General features: G+C 36.8%; 1 protein-coding gene across 13 annotated transcripts in view; it reads left to right on the top strand.

The window, feature by feature from the left end:
* Positions 1-286: 286 nt before the first annotated feature.
* Positions 287-9,481, top strand: part of ZNF45 (zinc finger protein 45) — a 31,287-nt gene continuing 22,092 nt past the window's right edge. For 5 of the 13 annotated variants that reach the window (XM_036832358.1, XM_036832362.1, XM_036832359.1 and 2 more), the window contains exon 1: positions 654-892. The gene's annotated coding sequence lies outside the window, so the exon portion shown is untranslated. Of the gene's footprint in view, positions 329-653; positions 893-9,481 lie in introns of those variants that run through there. The other 8 variants (XM_036832370.1, XM_036832369.1, XM_036832366.1 and 5 more) reach the window with 3 other exon arrangements.

Genomic DNA, 9,481 nt, shown 5'->3' with positions numbered 1-9,481 from the left:
TCCTTTCCCAGCTCTCTGGACAGCTTGAAAGGAAGTTTGAACGTATTTTAGTCTCCTAATAAAACTTTATTTCCCAGACTCTTCTTGAATAAACATTAACAAGTTTGAGTGCTTTTGTGACAGTGTGTGGAATTATATAATATGATGCACTATTTGAGGCCTGTGAGATTATGACTTTAGTTATGAGATTGTATGTTTTTATCTGTGAGTATGACTTAAAATTTATTTAACATTTTTGCTTTTCTTATGTGTGCATTCTGTGGATATTGTGAATGTGGATCACTGTGAACAGGCTTATTGAGTGAGAAACTACATGACTCCGAGATGGGTATGTGGGATTTTGATTATATGAATATACAACCCTGTGATATTATGACTGTATATGTTTGTGAGTGACTAGGCCGCCTTACTCTTCTCAACAATGAAAGAGAAATGTTGCACCTTTTTGCAGCAATAGCTTTAAGATTTGGATAAAAGGATTTGCTATTTATTTGGCAAATCATTTGGATATCTTATGTTCAGTCAGACAGATTTTTTTTTAAGAAGAATCCAAATCAACGTATCTTTTCAAATAAGAAAGAATTCAGAGTCATATGCTGTATATGCAAAGGGTTGCCACTTTTGTGTCCATGTTAGACTCCCAGAGGTAAGCTTTCATTCTTCTGTGCTGTGAAGGAATTTTTAGTGGATAAGTTTGGAAAGCCCTGGACTAAAAACCTAATTATTTACACTTGGAGAGTCAGAGAAGAAGGACCAGGGAGTCATGACCTGAATTCTACATCAAGCAACATTGTTACTTCATTCTCTGAAGAGAAAACTGACTCAGAGAAGACACACTTAAGACCATTCAATTTGTCCACCAGAGAGCTACTTGCCAAACTTCAAATTATAGGTAATTAATACATTGTTTTATAAATATATATATTCCAATGAAATGCAAAATTATAGTACTATTTCCTATGTAAGACCTTATTGCTATTAAAATATGGCAACTATGAATGGGAGAGTGGTCATTGTCAGTGATAATAGTTATATCTTTGGTGTTCCCATTCTTCACATTGATTATTTATTTATTTATTTAAAAAATAAATTTATTTATTTAAAAAATAAATTTATTTATTTTATTTTATTTTATTTTTGGCTGTGTTGGGTCTTCGTTGCTGCGCGCAGGCTTTTCTCTGGTTGTGGCGAGTGGAGGCTACTCTTCATTGCGGTGTGCAGGCTTTTCATTGTGGTGGCTTCTCTTGTTGTGGAGCACAGGGTCTAGGTGCGCGGGCTTCAGTAGTTGTGGCACACAGGCTCCGTAGTTGTGGCTCGCAGGCTCTAGAGTGCAGGCTCAGTAGTTGTGGTGCACGGGCTTAGTTGCTCCATGGCATGTGGGATCTTCCCGGATCAGGGCTCGAACCCGTGTCTCTTGCATTGGCAGGCTGATTCTTAACCACTGTGCCACCAGGGAAGCCCCTCACTGATTTTTTAAAATTATATTTCCTTCCACTTTTAATAAAATACTAAATATTTCAGTATGCATCTCCTAAAAATAAGGGTATATGTACTTTTAAATAAATTCCTAGTGGAATTCCAGGACAGAGGTTACATACATTTTTTAGAATCCTTCCACAAGAGAACTTTGCAAGAACAGTTGAGTAATATAAGCAGAGAAATGGAGACTCTAGGAGAGATTCCAGAGGAAATGCTAGACACCCATGTTCATAGCCGCATTATTCACAGTAGCCAAAAACTGGAAGCAACCCAAGTGTTCATTGATGGATGAACAGGAAAACAAAATGGGACGTATACATATGATGGATTATATTATTTAGCCTTAAAAACAGGAAATTCTGACACATGCTATAACATGGATGAATCTAGAGGACATTATACTAAGTGAAACAAGCCCATCACAAAAAGATGAATACTGTATGATTCCACTTATATGAGGTACCTAGAGTAGTCACATATATAGAGATACAAAGTAGAGTGGTGGTTTCCAGGTCTGTGGGAAGGAGGAATGAGAAGTTATTATTTAATGGATGTATTCTCAGCTTAGCAACATAAAAAGGGTTCTGGAGATGGATGGTGGTGATGGTTGCGTAACAGTGTGAATGTACATAGCACTACTGGACTGTACACTTAAAAATGGTAAAATGAGGGCTTTCCTGGTGGCACAGTGGTTGAGAATCCGCCTGCCAATGCAGGGGACACGGGTTCAAGCCCTGGTCCGGGAAGATCCCCCATGCCGCGGAGCAACTAAGCCCACGTGCCACAACTACTGAGCCTGCGCTCTAGAGCCCGCGAGCCACAACTACTGAAGCCCGCGTGCCTAGAGCCCATGCTCCGCAACAAGAGAAGCCACCGCAGTGAGAAGCCCGTGTACTGCAACAAAGAGTAGCCCCTGCTCACTGCAACTAGAGAAAAGCCCGCGTGCAGCAATGAAGACCCAACACAGCCAAAAATAAATAAATAAATTTATTTTAAAAAATAAATAGAAAATAAAAATGGTAAATTTAGTGTAATGTGTATTTTACCACAACTTAGAAAAATAATAATAAAACCAGGAATGCCTGAAATGAAAAACACTGTGACAGAAATGAAGAATGCTTTTGATGGGATCACCAGTAGACTGGACGTGGCCAAGGAAAGAATCAATGAGCTTGAAGATAAGTCAGTAGTAACTTTCTAAACTGGAATGTAAAGAAAAAGAATGAAAAAAAGATAAGTGGAACAGAATATTAAAAAAAAAAACTTGAGGATAAATATAAAAGGTGTAACATATGTAAATGAGAATACAGAGAGAAGAGATAGAGAAAGGAGAAAAAATATTGAATTAATAGTGGCTAGGAATTTTCCACAATTAATGATAGACACAAAACCACAGATCCAGAAAGCTTAGGATAAATACCAAAAACGACACCTAAACATACCATGTTCAAGCTTCAGAATACCAAAGACAAGGAGAAACTCTTGGAAAAGAAGCTAGAGGGTGGAGATAGCAACTGACCTATGGAGATACAAGGATAAAAATTAAATCAGACTTCAGAAAACATGCAAGAAGAAAATGAAGTATTTAAAGTGTTGAAGGAGGGACTTCCCTGGTGGTCCAGTGGTTAAGACTGCGCTCCCAATGCAGGGGGCCTGAGTTCAATCTCTGGTGAGGGAACTAAGATCCCACATGTTACATGGTGTGGCCAAAATAAATAAATTAAATAAGGTGTTGAAGGAAAAAAACTACCAACCTAGAATTCTATATCCAGTGAAATTATCCTTCAAAAGTTAAAGAGAAATAAAGACTTCCTCAGACAAGCAAAAACTGAGGGACTTTGTTGCCAGTAAATCTGCCTTCAAGAAATGTTAAAAGAAGTTGTTCATAGAGAAATAGAATGATATAGGTCAGAAATTCAGATCTACATGAAGAAAAGAAGATCACTAGTAAAGGAATAAATGAAGACAAAATAAAATCTTTTATTTTTTCTTATTATTGATCTAATTTATATATAAAAATTATATTTATTCAAAGTAATAATAACAATAATGTAATTATGGCATACCAATAAGTGAAATGAATGACAGCATTGTTATAAGGGATGAGAAGGAGGAATTGGGAATACTCTATTATAAAGTGCCTATACTGCCTGCCATTAGGTATGATATTCAGGCTTCTGGATACAAATGTTCAGCAATATTCATAATAGCCAAAGTGGAGACAACCCAAATATGCATCAACTGATGTGGTGTATCCACACAATGGAATATTATTCAATACTAAAAGAGAAATGAAGTATTGATACATGCTATAAACATGGACAAACCTTGAAAACATTATGCTAAGTGAAAGAAGCCAATCACAGAAAAATCACATATTAAGTGATTCCATTTATATGAAACCTCTAGAATGTGTAAATCTATAGAGATAGTACATAGATTACTGGTTGCTTGGGCCAGGAATTGTGGTTGGGGGGTGGGGTGGGAATATAGCTCATGAGTTTGGGACTTTGAGGGGGATGAAAATGTTCTAAAGTTAGATTGTGGTGATGAATGCACAGTTCTGTAAATATATTAAAAACTATTGTACACTTTAAATGGGTGAATTGTATGGTATGTTAATAATATTACAATCAAGCTGTTTTAAAATGAAATTTATTAAATAGAAAAAGAAAAACAGAGAGAATCAATGAAACCAAAACCTGGTTCTTTGATAAGATCAATACAATTGACAAACTTATCATCAGACTAAAAAAGAAAAATAGGAGAAGACACAAATTACCAGTATCAAGAATGATAGGGACTTCCCTGGTGGTGCAGTGGTTAAGACTCTGCCTGCCAGTGCAGGGGACACAGGTTCGAGCCCTGGTCTGGGAAGATCCCACATGCCAAGGAGCAACTAAGCCTGTGCGCCACAACTACTGAGCCTGTGCTCTGGAGCCCGCGAGTCACAACTACTGAGCCGGTGCACCAAAACTACTGAAGCCTGCACGCCTAGAGCCTGTGCTCCACAATAAGAGAAGCCACTGCAATGAGAAGCCCGCACACCGCGATGAAGAGTAGCCCCTGCTTGCCACAACTAGAGAAAGCCTGCACGCAGCAACAAAGACCTGATGCAGCCAAAAATAAATAAATAAATATATTTTAAAAATGGAGTTATTACAATAGAGAGTGCACCAAATAATATGCAAATTGCTAATAGACACATAAAAGGTGTTCATTAAACACCAGAAAAATCCAAATTAAAATTGCAATGAGATACCCTTACACACCCACCAGAATGGCTAAAGTTATAAAGACTGACAACACCAATGTTGTCTGGAGCATTTATAAATCTCACATGTTTTTGGTGGAGTGTCAAATGTTGCAATTATTTTGGAAAAGGGTCTGGCATGTTCTTATGAAACTAACCCTGTTAACATTTACCATGCAGACATACCCTTACCAAGCAATTCAAGTCAAATATTTAAGTGGAAAGTAAACATATGTTCTCCCAAAGATCTGTACAAGATTGCTCAATCACTGCTTTATTTCTAATAGCCCAAACCTGGAAACAGCACAGCTGTCCATCCTTAAGAGAATGGATAAACAAACTGGTTTATTCATTCAATGGGCTGCTATTCATCAGTAAAAAGGAATGAACTTAGAATATATATACAACAACATGGATGAATCTAAAATATATTGAGTGAAAGATACATTAATCAAAAGAGTGTATGCACTTTGATTCAATTTCTATGATGTTCTAAAACAGGCAAAAGTAATCTGTGGTGGAAAACGAGAGCAGTAGTTGCTTCCTGTGGAATTGGAGTGAGGATTGATGAGAAGGGCATGAGAGAACTTTGTGGGCTGGTAGTAATGTTCTATATCCTGATAGAGATTTGGCTTATACCAATGAATGCATTAGTCAGAACTTAGTAAATGTTTACTTTAGATTTGTGCATTTCATTGTATGTAAGTTTTACCTCAAAAGAAAATTATTATAAGTAAATATTGAATTCTGGTTAATAATATGAATGTGGAAGTACACGACGTACTCAGAATAGTCAAATACATTGATACAGAAGTAGAACAGCAGTTACCAGAGGTTAGGGGAGGGAAAATGGAAAGTTATTGTTTAATGGGTACAGTTTCAGTATGGGATGATGAAAAAGTTGGAGATGGGTAGTCGTTGTGGTTACACAACAGTGTGAATATACTTAACACTACTGAGTGGTACACTTAAAAATGGGTAAAATAGTAAATTTTATGTTATGTAAATTTTATCACAATTAGAAAGGAAAAATAGGGCTTCCCTGGTGGCGCAGTGGTTGAGAATCTGCCTGCCAATGCAGGGGACACGGGTTCGAGCCCTGGTCTGGGAAGATCCCACATGCCGCAGAGCAACTGGGCCCATGAGCCACAATTACTGAGCCTGCGCGTCTGGAGCCTGTGCTCCACAACAAGAGAGGCTGCGATAGTGAGAGGCCCGCGCACCGCGATGAAGAGTGGCCTCCGCTTGCCACAACTAGAGAAAGCCCTAGCACAGAAACGAAGACCCAACACAGCCATAAATAAATAAATAAATAAATTTTAAAAAATAAAAATAAAAAATAAAGGAAAAATATAACTGCTGTGGTTACATTAATATCAGACAATCTTAGACTTTAGAACAAGGAAAATCACTAGGGATAAAGTGGGATATTACACAATTATAGAGGACCTATTCACTAAGAAGACATATCAGTCCTATGTGTGCACCTAGCAACAGAGCTCCAAGACACATGAAGCAAAAATTGAAAGGAGAAATAAACACAGAATCAGAAATTGAAAGTAAAAACACTGTTTATACTAGCATTAAAATTATGAAATATTCCTAAATAATTTATGTAGCTACTCTGCCCTCAAGGAGGTGGACCATAACTCCTCATTTTCTCAGTGTGGGCTATGCGTAGTAACTTTTTTCCAAAAAGCACAATATGGAAAGGGGGAAAAAGAGAAATTTTATAATAGAGAAACCTGACAAACCCTACCTCATCTAGATGGTCAAGGTCAACCTCAACAGTGATACATCCTGTTGATTGTACATCCTTAATATGATGTGATAAAGAGGCACTTTACCTCTGTGAAAGGCTGAGAGAAAAAAGCTGCAAACCAAGGATACTCTGACAATGTTATCTTTCAGAAATGAAGGAGAAATACTTTCCCAAACAAAAATGGAGGTAATTCATCACCGCTAGACCTGCTTCACAAAATGCTGAAAGGAGTTCTTCAAGCTGAAATGAAACAGTGCTAATTAGTAACATGAAAATATGAAAGTATACAACACACTGGCAAAGATAAATGTACAAATTCAGAATCTCTAGTACTGTAGTATGGTAGTGTGTTAACCACTTAACTATAGTATAAAGGTTAAAGGACAGGAGTATTAAAAATAACTATAGGGACTTCCCTGGTGGCAAAGTGGTTAAGAATCCGCCTGCCAATGCAGGGCACACAGGTTCGTGCCCTGGTCTGGGAAGATCTCACATGCCATGGAGCAACTAAGCCCTTGTGCCACAAATACTGAGCCTGCGTTCTAGGGCCTGCGACTCACAACTACTGAAGCCCGTGTGCCTAGAGCCTGTGCTCCGCAACAAGAGAAGCCACCGCAATGAGAAGAGAAGCCCGCACACTGCAATGAAACGTAGCCCCCGCTCACTGCAACTAGAGAAAGCCTGCACGCAGCAACAAAGACCCGGCGCAGCCAATAAATAAATAAATAAATAAAAATTTAAAAAAATGAAAGTTTTAAAAAATATATATGTATATACTGAAAGAAAGACCCCAGCGTGTGTGGTCTCCTCCTCAGACATATAGACTGAGGGGAAAAATAAAGACCCAATTAAAAAAAAAGCTATAGCTACTATAATTTGTTAATGAATGATTTCACTCTTCTTAGATTTTCTAAGATTTACTTTGTGGCCTATTATATGATCTATCTTGGAGACTGTTCTGTGTGCTCTTGAGAATAATGTGTATTCTGTTACTGTTGGGTGGAATGTTCTATATATGTATGTTGGGTTCATTTGGTCTAATGTATGATTCAAGTTCAACATTTCCTTGTTGATTTTCTGTTTGAATGAATAGTTCAACAAGGAAATGTTGAACTTGAATCATATGAGTGAAATTATATCAAGTATCTCTTCCAACCACAATGGTATGAAACTAGACGTCAATAACAGGAGGAACGATGGAAAATCTACAAATATGTGGAAATTAAACAGCACACTTTTGAACAACTGCTGGATCAAAGAAGAAATTAAAAAGGAAATCAAAAAATATCTTGAAATGAATGAAAATGGAAACACAATATGCCAAAACCTAAAGGGATGCTGCAAACACAATTCTATGAGGGAAGTTATTAGTAATAAACACCTATATTAAGAAAATAAAAAGATCTCAAATAAATAACTGAACTTTACACCAGGAGAAACTAGAAAAAGAAGAACAAACTAAGCCCAAAGTTAGCAAAAGGAAGGAAAAAACAAAGAGCAGAAATAAATGGAATAGAGACTAGAAAAAACAATAGAAAAGATCAATAAAGCTAAGAGCTGTTTTTAAAAGATAAATAAAATTGATAAACTTTTGCTAGATGAAGAAAAAAAAGTACTCAAATAAATAAAATCAGAAATGACAGCAGAGACCTTACAACTGATACCACAGAAATACATAGAATCATAAATGACTAGTATGAATAATTACATGCAAACAAATTGGATAACCCAGAAGAAAAGGATAGATTTCTAGAAACACAACCGACAAAGACCAAGTCAGAAAGGAATAGAAAATCTAATTAGACTGCTAACAAGTAAGGAGTTGGAATCAGTAATCAAAAACCACCCAACACAGAAAAGCTCAGGACCAGATGGTTTCACTAGTGAATTCTACCAAACATTTAATGAAGAATGAACACCAATATTTCTCAAACTCTTCCAAAAATTAAAAAGGAAGGATCACTCCCAAACTCATTTTACAAGCCTAGAAATACCCTGATACCAAAGCCAGATAAGGACACTACAAGAAAAGAAAACTACAGACCAATATCCTTGATGAACATAGATGCAAAAATTCTCAACAAAATATCAGCAAACTGAATTCAACGGCATATTAAAAGGATCATACACTATGACCAAGTGGGATTTTTCCTTGGGATACAAGGATGGTTGAACATACACAATGTGGGGACTTCCCTGGTGGTCCAGTGGGTAGTACTCTGCGCTCCCAATGCAGGGGGCCCGAGTTCAATCTCTGGTCAGGGAACTAGATCCCGCATGCATGCCACAAGTAAGAAGTCTGCATACCACAACGAAGATCCCGTGTGCCACAACTAAGACCTGGCACAGCCAAAATAAATAAATATTTTGTAAAAATATGCAGTGTGTACCACATTACATCACATTAACAGTATGAAAGATAAAAATCACAGGACCATCTAAAGAGATGCAGAAAAAGCATTTGACAATACAACATCCTTTCATGATAAAAACTCTCAACAAATTGGTATAGATGGAACATATCTCAACATAATAGAAGCCATATACATCATACCCAGAGCTAACATAATACTCAATGGTTAAAGGTTGAAAGCTTTTCCTCTAAGAACAGGAACAAAACAAGGGTGCCCTCTCACCACTGCTACTCAACATAGTACTGGAAGTCCCAGCAGAACAATCAGAAAATATAAAGAAATTAAAAGGCATCCAAATCAGAGAGGAAGAAATAAAATTGCCTTTGTTTGCAGATGATATGCTTTTATACATATAGAAAATCCTAAAGACTACACCCCAAAACTGTTAGAACTGATCAACGAATTCTGTAAAGTTGAACAATACAAAATTAACGTGCAAAAATCAGTTGCTTTTTTATACAGTAACAACAAAGTGTCTAAAAAAGAAATAAAATAATTCCATTCACAATATCATCAAAACAATAAAATACTTAGGAATAAATTTAAATAAGGAGATGAAAGACTTGTATACTG

This window comes from Balaenoptera musculus, chromosome 19 (genome assembly GCF_009873245.2).
Source record: "Balaenoptera musculus isolate JJ_BM4_2016_0621 chromosome 19, mBalMus1.pri.v3, whole genome shotgun sequence".
NCBI classification, from domain to species: Eukaryota; Metazoa; Chordata; class Mammalia; order Artiodactyla; family Balaenopteridae; genus Balaenoptera; species Balaenoptera musculus.
Note: the sequence above shows the minus strand (reverse complement) of the source record. Positions and strands in the feature narration are given on the sequence as shown.